Source organism: Myotis lucifugus, unplaced genomic scaffold (genome assembly GCF_000147115.1).
Source record: "Myotis lucifugus unplaced genomic scaffold, Myoluc2.0 scaffold_74, whole genome shotgun sequence".
Lineage (NCBI taxonomy): Eukaryota > Metazoa > Chordata > Mammalia > Chiroptera > Vespertilionidae > Myotis > Myotis lucifugus.
In genome coordinates this window covers 4818912-4828621 of record NW_005871122.1, presented here as the reverse complement: position 1 = coordinate 4828621, position 9710 = coordinate 4818912, and the positions used below count along the sequence as shown (strand labels likewise).

The 9710-nt window shown below is 37.0% G+C and overlaps 2 pseudogenes; one reads left to right on the top strand and one right to left on the bottom strand.

The window, feature by feature from the left end:
* The first annotated feature begins 1681 nt into the window (after positions 1 to 1681).
* On the top strand, positions 1682 to 9393 carry LOC111826386 (annotated as a pseudogene).
* On the bottom strand, positions 6212 to 6626 carry LOC102438820 (annotated as a pseudogene).
* Positions 9394 to 9710: the final 317 nt, after the last annotated feature.

Here is a 9710-nt window from a genome sequence, read left to right as displayed (position 1 = left end):
ATGTGGGAGTCTATAATTGTTCTTCAATAAATCTCCACCTTTGCTTTGACACTTTCTGTCCGTGGATTCATTCTTTGATTCTGGCGGACAAAGGATCTGGGTTCCAGTCCAAAAATTCAGTATCATGATGATTTTTTTTTGCATTTTTATGGTGTCACAACTTACATTTAAGTCTATTATCTATTTTGATTTTGTTTTTGTGTATGGTGTAAGTTGGTGGTCTTGTTTCATTTTTCACATGTACCTGTCCAATTTTCCCAACACCATTTATTGAAGAGACTGTCTTTACTCCATTGTATGCTCTTGCCTCCTTTGTCAAATATTAATTGAGCATAGTGGCTTGGGTCAATTTCTGGGTTCTCTGTTCTGTTCCATTGGTCTACATGCCTGTTAGTTTGCTGGTACCAGGTTGTTTTGATTACAGTGGCTTTGTAGCATAACTTGATATCTGGTATTGTGATCTCTCCAACTTTGTTCTTTCTTAAGATTGCTGCAGCTATTCAGGGTCTTTTTTGATTCCATATAAATTTTTGGAGGTTTTGCTCTAGATCTGTGAAATATGACATCAAGATTGCATTGAATCTATAGATTGCTTTGGGTAATATGGACATTTTAATGATGTTAAGTCATGAAGCCATAAAAATCCTAGAAGAAACCATAGGCAGAAAAATCTCAAACATCTCTCTTAGCAATGTGTTTGCTGATACATCTCCTAGGGCAAGGAAAACAAGGGAGAAAATAAACATATGGAATTGCATCAAAATGAAAAGCTTCTGCATAGCAAAAGAAACCATCAACAAAAAAAAAAAAGGGAACGCACTTTATGGGAGAACAATGAAATATCTGATAAGGGGTTAAGTTTGACAGTATATAAGGAACTCATACAACTTAATAAAAGGAAGACAAACAATCTAATAAAAAATGGGCAAAGGATCTAAATAGATACTTTTTCAAAGTGGACATATAGATGGCCAAGAGACATAAAAAAATGCTCAAAATCACTAGTAATCAGAGAGATACAAATTAAAATGACAATGAGGTATCAGCTCACACCTTTCAGAATGGCTACCATCAACAAACCACCATATATGACAATGCTAGCAAGGATGTGGAAGAAAGAGAAACCTAGTACACTGCTGGTGGGAATACAGACTAGTACAACCATTATGGAAAATAGTATGTAGTTTCCTCAAACAATTAAAAATGGAACCACCATTTAACCCAGTGATCCAACTGCTAGGAATATATCCTAAGCAACCTGAAACACCAATCAGAAAGAATATATGCACCCCTCTTTTATAGCAGTGCAATGTATAATAGCTAAGATATGGAAAAAGCTTAAATGCACCCATCATTACTAGATGAGTGGATAAAAAGGCTGTGGTACATTTATACCACAGAATACTATGCAGCTATAAAAAAGAATGATCTCTTAACTTTTGAGGCAGCATGGAGGGACCTGGAGAATATTATGCTCACCAAAATAAGCCAGTCATAGAACAACAAGTATCACATGATATTACTCATGTGGAATCTCATGAACAAAATAAACCAATGAACAAAATAGATCCAGAGACATAGAAACATGGAACAGACTGTCAAATCTCAGATGGAAGGAGGGTGTGGGAGGTTGGGTATGGAGAGATTAACCAAGAATTTATATGTATATATTGCATAAACGATGGACACAGACAGTGTGGTGAGGTGAGGTACAGGGGAGGGCGTCAATGGGGAAAAAAGGGGACATATGAAATACTTTCAACAATAAATATAAATTTAAAAACGTATTTAAAAGAAAATGGAAAAAATATAAGTAAAATTAGTGAATGATAAACTATAAAATTATAATGCTTATTTTTAATAGTTCCTTCTTATTAGTTACATCTTAATGGAAAGATATCTTATTATAATTGTGTCCCATCCACTCCCAAGACAAATATTTTGGCAAATAAAATATACATAAAACCTAAGTTTTAGCTCTAAAACAAACAAAAAATCATAGACATAGACAATAGTATGATGGCTACCTGAGGAAAAGGGGTTGAGAGGGTAGTAAAGGGTAGAGGGGTCAAATATATGGTGATGGAAGATTTGACTTTAGATGTTGGGTAAACAATGCAATCTACAAAAGATGTATTATAGAATTGTACACTTGAAACCTAAATAATCTTTTTAACCAATGTCACCCCAATAAATTTAATTTAGAAAGAAAAAAGGAAAGATGATTTTTATAAGTGTAAAAATTTTAATCAGTATAAAAGAAAGAGTTCATAAAATTTGTATATGTATTCTATATATGTAGTAGGTCACAGAAATCTACAATGCTACACAAAGTACACTATCATTCTTATTATTGAACATATTGAACTTTCAGTTTCTTTATTTTATCCCTAACAGATGTTTTTGGAATATAGGAATACATTTTTTTAAAAAGGAATCAATTTTGAAGAATTGATAGTAAAATCAATATTTTAAAAAATGAAATGCACATGAATATTGTTTCAATGTGATAAAAGGCCTTCAGAATCAATTTTTTTCCTACCTACTTGTGTTAACAGATAAATTGTGCTCAAATCAGCTGTTCATACTCAAAATTAGTTTGTGAGGCTCTGAAAAAATTAACAGAGTGTTCATGATAGAGAAGCAATAAGGATTCTCTAACCCTAGCTCATCACTGTACAGGTAATTGAGTTACAAATAAATGAAGTCACCTGTACTCATTACGCTAACCTTAGGATCCCGACTTTGCCAATCCAGAGCCCAGTGGCCATGGGAAATTGTTTTATCCATGGCTGTGTCTTCTATTATTAATCTCCATGCATCCCAGCCTTCACTAGAGCACACTCCATGGTTACTTTTTTGGCCACTTCTAAAAGTCCTAAGACTCATAATTGTCCCATGAACAACTATACTACATGTTCCCCACAGACACCTAAAATGTAATACCATTAGAATTGTATGTTTCATCTTTTTAGACTATATCTCTACCATCGCTTATGTCTCTCAATCAGTGTAGTGGATTGCCTAAGGTTTAAAAACATCAGTTTTTAATGAACCTATCCCATTACTTTCTTGACATGATCTTTGATTATATTATTAAAATTTTGATATTGAAATATGTCTCACTCAGTGAATACTTACTGTATGTCAAAAATTATTCTAAATAATCTTATACATATGTGTATGTATATCTATGTGCTATATATATGAATATATATATTTATTTCATCTTATTTTTGAAACAACCTTATATATAAAGTAGAAACTATTACACTTAATTTTATAGCCAAAATAATTAATGCATATAAAGTCTAAGTAACCTACACAAGATATCTATCTAGTTTGTGAAAAAAAAAAAAAAAACAAGACTCAAATTCAGGCAAGACTTCTCTTCACAGCTGAGAAACGATGTTGTTGTATTAAGATTTATCAATCTGTTTTTAAATTTTCTCTTATTCTCTAATCCTATCAAATAAATTATCTATAATTTTCTGTATTAAATATATAGTTTTTAAAATGTTTTTCCATGTTTCCTTCACTATCCTGATTGCATTTTGTCTGTTCAAGTGCTGAGTGTCTCCTTGAAAAATTGAGACAGATTTTTCTTTGATCCAATTCCACCCCTTTCTCTGAAGTTATAACTTTTCCTTTGAACTCATAACACTTGTTGTAGTGTGTTTATCAATTTGTGTTATAACTAAAATGTGTAAGACACTAAGTAACATATATTCTAAGCATAATGCTCAAACGTCTCCATATAGTTATTTATTTACTAGAGGCCCAGTTCATGAAAATTCATGCACTGAAGCGGGGGTCCCTCAGCCCAGCCTGCCCCCTCTCACAGTCCGGGAGCCCTCAGGGGTGGGAGGCAACCCAGTGATCAGGGGAAGGCGATGCCCCATCACACCTCTGCTGCTGCCACTGCCAGCAGTGCAAGCCTCGGCAGGCCCTGGTTACCTGAGCCTCGGGCAGCCCTGGGCAGCTGGGGGCTGAGGGGACTGGGGGACTCCGGGAGCAGGCCTGTGGAGCAGCTGGGCCCACCTGGGTGTGGGCCGGGCCTTGCTGTGCTCCTGTTGCCCCAGAGGGGCTGAGGGGACTGGGTGCTGCCATCTTGTGACTGTGGGCACCGCCATCTTTGCAATGGCATGAGGATCAATAGCATATTCCTTCTTTATTAGATAGGATTTGTCTCACCCTATTAGGTACTATAATTATTTATACTTTATAGATGAAAAAAATTAAAGTTTAAAGTTAAATAATTTGCCTAAACTCCCATAGTGGTGGAATCAAGATTTTAACAGAAAGCCCAATGCAATCAACTATAGAAATTCATTTTCATTGGGGTTGCATGGTCCTTGTCCAGAAAATTGTCTTTTTTTATAGATGATAACATAGATAAAAGTCTTATAAGTAGAGCAAATATAAGTAAAATAAACTTGCAATAAAACCAATATGTAATTTATTATTTAAACTTAGGACACTTTTTCATTTATTTTTTATTGTTGACAGCATTACACATATTCCCCATTTTTCCCCCTTTACCCTCCTTCACCAAGCCCCTGCCCCACCCCTGGCCTTCACTGCACTTTTGAGAGTAAATTTATCTAATTAATAATTGTATTTAGTCAACATGTTTATATATAGACTCTGGTTTAGAGTCACCTTATATAAATAGAATTCTAAAATATTTCGGTGTAAATACATAAAAAGTGGAGTTGCTGCATCCAAATCACCCTCAACCCAAATTTCTGAATCTCTACAGAGAGAGGCAGAAAATATTTCCAAAAACCCCATATTCCCTAGCCTTATATCCATCAGGGATATTTTGTTCCATTCAGAGTTTCTGAACTTCTGTACCAATGAGTCACCTTAGGTAATGAGACAGTGTTTAGTAAATCTAGAGAAAATTATTTCATTTGCAGTTGTTACAAATTCAAATTTCACCTTATCAGTCTGTTTTATCCACATTTTGGCAAAGTATTTCTAGGATTAAATGTCTCCTTTTGCCCTTATTTCTTGCCCAGTCCCTTCATTACCCCTTGCAGTTTATAGACCAAACCTGAAGCCCCTGTGATCAATTCTTTCTCTTTCATAACCACACCTTGTGGCCTACATTCATAGACTGGGATATTGTTAATAATAAATGTTCACCATTCAACAGGTAATGTTTTAAAAATGTTTTTATTTATTTTAGAGAGAGAGGAAAGGAGAGGAAGAGAGAGGGATACATCAATGAGAGAGAAACATGGATGGGCTGCTGCCTGCACACCTCCTACTGGGGACAGATGCCACAACCTGGGTATGTGCCCTTCATGGGAATTAACCAGCAACCACTTGGTGCATGGGTCAATGCTCAATCCACTGAACCACACTGACCAGGGCAATTATCAACAAGTAATCTTTAGTGATCACCTCAACATTGTGAAATCTGGTGGTATAAAAGCAAATAAAATGTAACCCCCAGTAACAAGGAGCCATAGCAATCAAGTGGTAAAGACAAATAGGTGTTAAGAATTAATCACCTCCTTGACCAAACCTCCTCTGAAAGGCTGTACTTTAAGAAAAAAAAAAACATTTGCAGCTGTGTCACTTTTCTTTGTGCCCATATTGTCCTGAGTGGTTGAAACCCAATTTGGTGTAAGTTAAATGACAAAAGCTCTTTCCTTCTGCTGTCATTCTGTTACTCAAAGAAAACCAAAATATATTTGCTTAAATATGAAAACAATCAACACAATAAAAAAATCAAGGATCTTAATGGTAGAAAGAAGAAAATCATGTGTGAATATCCCCAGTCTTACAACTTTATTATCTTCATAAATTTTAGGAATCTCATTATCTAAATAATTAAAATTATTGCATTTGCTTTTGTGTTTTCTTTTGTTTGTTTGTTTTTAGTGTAATCAGGCAATGTAAAAACTCAGTGGAGCATTTGTTAGAATCACTGACATATAATCAAAGTACATTGAATGGGGGTGGGGTTGGGGTCAGGCTCACCCAGAATAAAAACAGTGGCCTATCTGCTCATCCAGGTAATTGTTGGGTCATGGCAGATGCCCTGATGCCATAGGATAACAAAAGAGATGTCTTCAAGCAAAATTGTCGCAGTTTGTTTGTTTGTTTTTGTGGAAAAGACATTCATTACAGAGCTATAAATTAGAGGTGGGGGGCGGAGTGGGGTGGGAGGAGCAAGTGGTCCTATTTGGAGCCTCTGATCTTTCTCTCTGTCCTTCTGGGCCTGGCTATGAGCACCTCCTCCATGCATTCCTTTGCTCTGAGCACCTCTTACTGCAGAAGAAGGAGCCATCCACAGATTTATCCTTCACCTTGAATAGGTGTTCCTAGCTCTGCAGAGGAGGGGAAACAGTGCAGGTGTGCTATCTCTGGATCACAGAGGCAGGGGAAGCTTCTGGATCTCATCTGGGTTCAGCTTGGAGACAGTGAGAATCTGCTGTGCCTCCTGGAGGCTGAGACCAGAGATTGAGAAGCAGCTGCAGACTGGTGTCCAGCACATCCCTGGTATCAGCTGCTGCCCACCTGGCTGCAAACTCCTGGTGCAGGTCCCAGGCAAAGGTCTTGCCCACAACCCGTGCCCCCATCACAAGAATCTGAGCCAGGTACTTGGCCATGGTGGATGCTCTGCCTCACGCTCCTTCTTCCAAGCTCCAGGTCCAGCTTAAGAACAGTCAGTGGGTCTAAGGTCAAGGGAGACTGCTGGAGCAGGCCCAGTTTTTTTTGTTGTTGTTTTTTTTAATAGAGAACCTAAATTGGTTCTATTTTTTTAATATATTTTTATTGATTTCAGAGAGGAAGGAAGAGAGAAAGAGAGATAAAAACATCAGTGATGAGAGAGAATCATTCATTGGCTGCCTCCTGCATGCCCAGCACTGGGGATCCAGCCCACAACCTGAGCATGTGCCCTTGACCAGAATCCAAACTGGGACCTTTCAGTCCTCAGGCCAATGCTATATTCACCAAGCCAAACTGGCTAGGGCAGTCCCAGTTTTTAAGGGAAGACAGAATTCAACTTTGAGAATCTCCATATGTAGATTAAAATAAAGAAGCTGGTTTAGAATTGAAGGACCTTGCTAAGTACTTTGACAAGCTAGAATGTTGTGAAAATTAAGTAGAAAAGATAGTAGAAAAAACATGTTGCAAAGCAATTGAGTGTGAGCAATAACATTAAAATCATAAAATAACAGAAAATTTTACAATTGAAGTATGTTTTTACCTCCAAGAATAAGAAAAGATAGAAAAAAAAAACATGTTGGAGACCTGATTGCACATCACAGGCAAATAACTATGGTCTAAAATTGCTCAAATCTTTGGATATCAAGAAAATTATATCAAAATTGTCATAAATAAGAAAAAAAATCAACTACAAAAATACTTGAAGAACAGTGTAAAAGCTATGGTGCTTCAACTGAAACAATTTGAAAAAGATGTGAGAGAACTGCCAGGTTGAAGAAGAGCAACATGAGGCCTACGTCAAAAAAAACAAAAAGAAAGAAAAAGAAGAAGAGAGAAGGAGGAGGAGGAGGAGGAGAAGAAGAAGAAGAAGAAGAAGAAGAAGAAGAAGAAGAAGAAGAAGAAGAAGAAGAAGAAGAAGAAGAAGAAGAAGAAGAAGAAGGAGCAGGAGGAGGAGGAGGAGGAGGAGGAGGAGGAGGAGAAGGGGAAGGGGAAGGGGAAGGGGAAGGGGAAGGGGAAGGGGAAGGAGAAGGAGAAGGAGAAGGAGAAGGAGAAGGAGAAGGAGAAGGAGAAAAGGAGAAGAAGAATTCAGAGGACCAAGACTAGAGATATGGCAGAGAAAGTTGAGATAGTGGTGAACCAAGAAACTACACATAGCTAACCAGATAGGCAGATAAATCAGAATCCCTCAGCACATAGAAAAGCCCTTATGTTAACTGTGGGATATCATGAGAAAGGCAGAACATTCCTAAAAAGAAAATACTATGGAATAGTATTTTCCATTCCATGTCCATTAGAGTCTGACAAATATTTCTGACAAATATTCCATGGAATGGAATAGCCTTTCCATTCCATGTCCATTAGAGTCTGACAAATATTTCTGAGTCTTGTATAGAGCTGTTAGGCTCAGTAGATTACTATGCGGTGCTAACAGCTGGACATAATATGGTGTTTCTTCTGCTTGGAACAACTGAAATGCCTTGACAATGCAGAAAAAGAAATTAACTTGGCCCAGAAATGCTTTAAAATTGTTGTGGAGAAAATCATCAGAGACTGGTTCAAAGAAAAGGAAACTATGGGAAAATTGCTTCAAGGTATTTGAAATTATTACAGTGGAAATGATGAAAGGGCTTGTATCTCAACAAGGCTTGTCAACATTTAAATAGCTCTATATTGATCCATCAAAAGTTTACAACTTGTTATAGTTGGAAGTTACTGCCCGGGAAGCCTGGTTTGGCCTAAGGGTGCATGACAAGAATATGGATCAGGTAATCACCCGTATTATCAACTGCAGAGAAGAATTAGCCTAAATAAGGAAAGGAGGGTGGGCGGGGAGATTCATCCTAAAGAACGTGGACTCTTTGAAAAGAATGGGCCACTCCATGCACACAGCCAAGCAAGACCCTCCCTCAAACCAGTGGGAACCTAGACAAAGCCCTGAAGATTATTCCAGTACTTCAAATGTGGTGGTTAAATGATTCAGATCCTGAAACCAATGATCATCAAGAAAGTCCTTCTCTGGAAAATATTAAAGAACTGGTATATATGAGTTTTGATGTGTGAGTGGCCAAGCTGCCCTGAGACCATTCAGGAGAAATGTCCAGCTTGCCCAGACCCTTGCTCATAATGGAGAAAGTCTCCCTCCTGACCTACCGCTCTTGGGGTAGATTCTTTATCAATGTCATTCATTTGCCCTTCAGATTCCTCAGGATCGTCTAGTGCAGTGGTTCTCAACCTTCCTAATGCCGCGACCCTTTAATACAGTTCCTCACGTTGTGCTGACCCCCAACCATAAAATTATTTGCGTTGCTACTTCATAACTGTAATTTTGCTACTGTTATGAATCGCAATGTAAATATCTGATATGCAGGATGTATTTTCATTGTTAGAAATTGAACATAATTAAAGCATAGTGATTAATCACAAAAACAGTATGTAATTATATATGTGTTTTCCGATGGTCTTAGGCAATCCCTGTGAAAAGGTTGTTAGACCCCCAAAGGGGTCGCGACCCACAGGTTGGTGACCCACAGGTTGAGAACCGCTGGTCTAGTGCCTCAAGAAATGAAGGTATGTACCCAGAGACCATCAAGGGTATATTGGAAGATATTTCAGAATATGAAGAGGATTATCTTGATACAACTCTGGAAGACAAAATTATTATTATCCTATGTTGAAAATACAAAGTCATCTAAAAAGAAAGACTAAATAATAAAAAGAAATACTTAGTTTCTGCTTAGAAAGTATATCATTATTAAAAGTCTAAACTAAATACATCATATGTAACTATTATTATGATGTTAAGCTTCACTTAAAACTTCAAAATCAATTTTACTTACTTTTTACTATATGAACTGGTGTTTACATGTTCCTAATGAGTATAAAGAGATAATGATTAAAGCTAGAGACTAAAAGTAAGTAACTTCAAAGACCTGAAATTTCTTGGTTGAAGTAAATATCACAAAATCACCCATTATTTTGCCTAAACACATGGATACAAATATATATGCATATAATTCCATCCT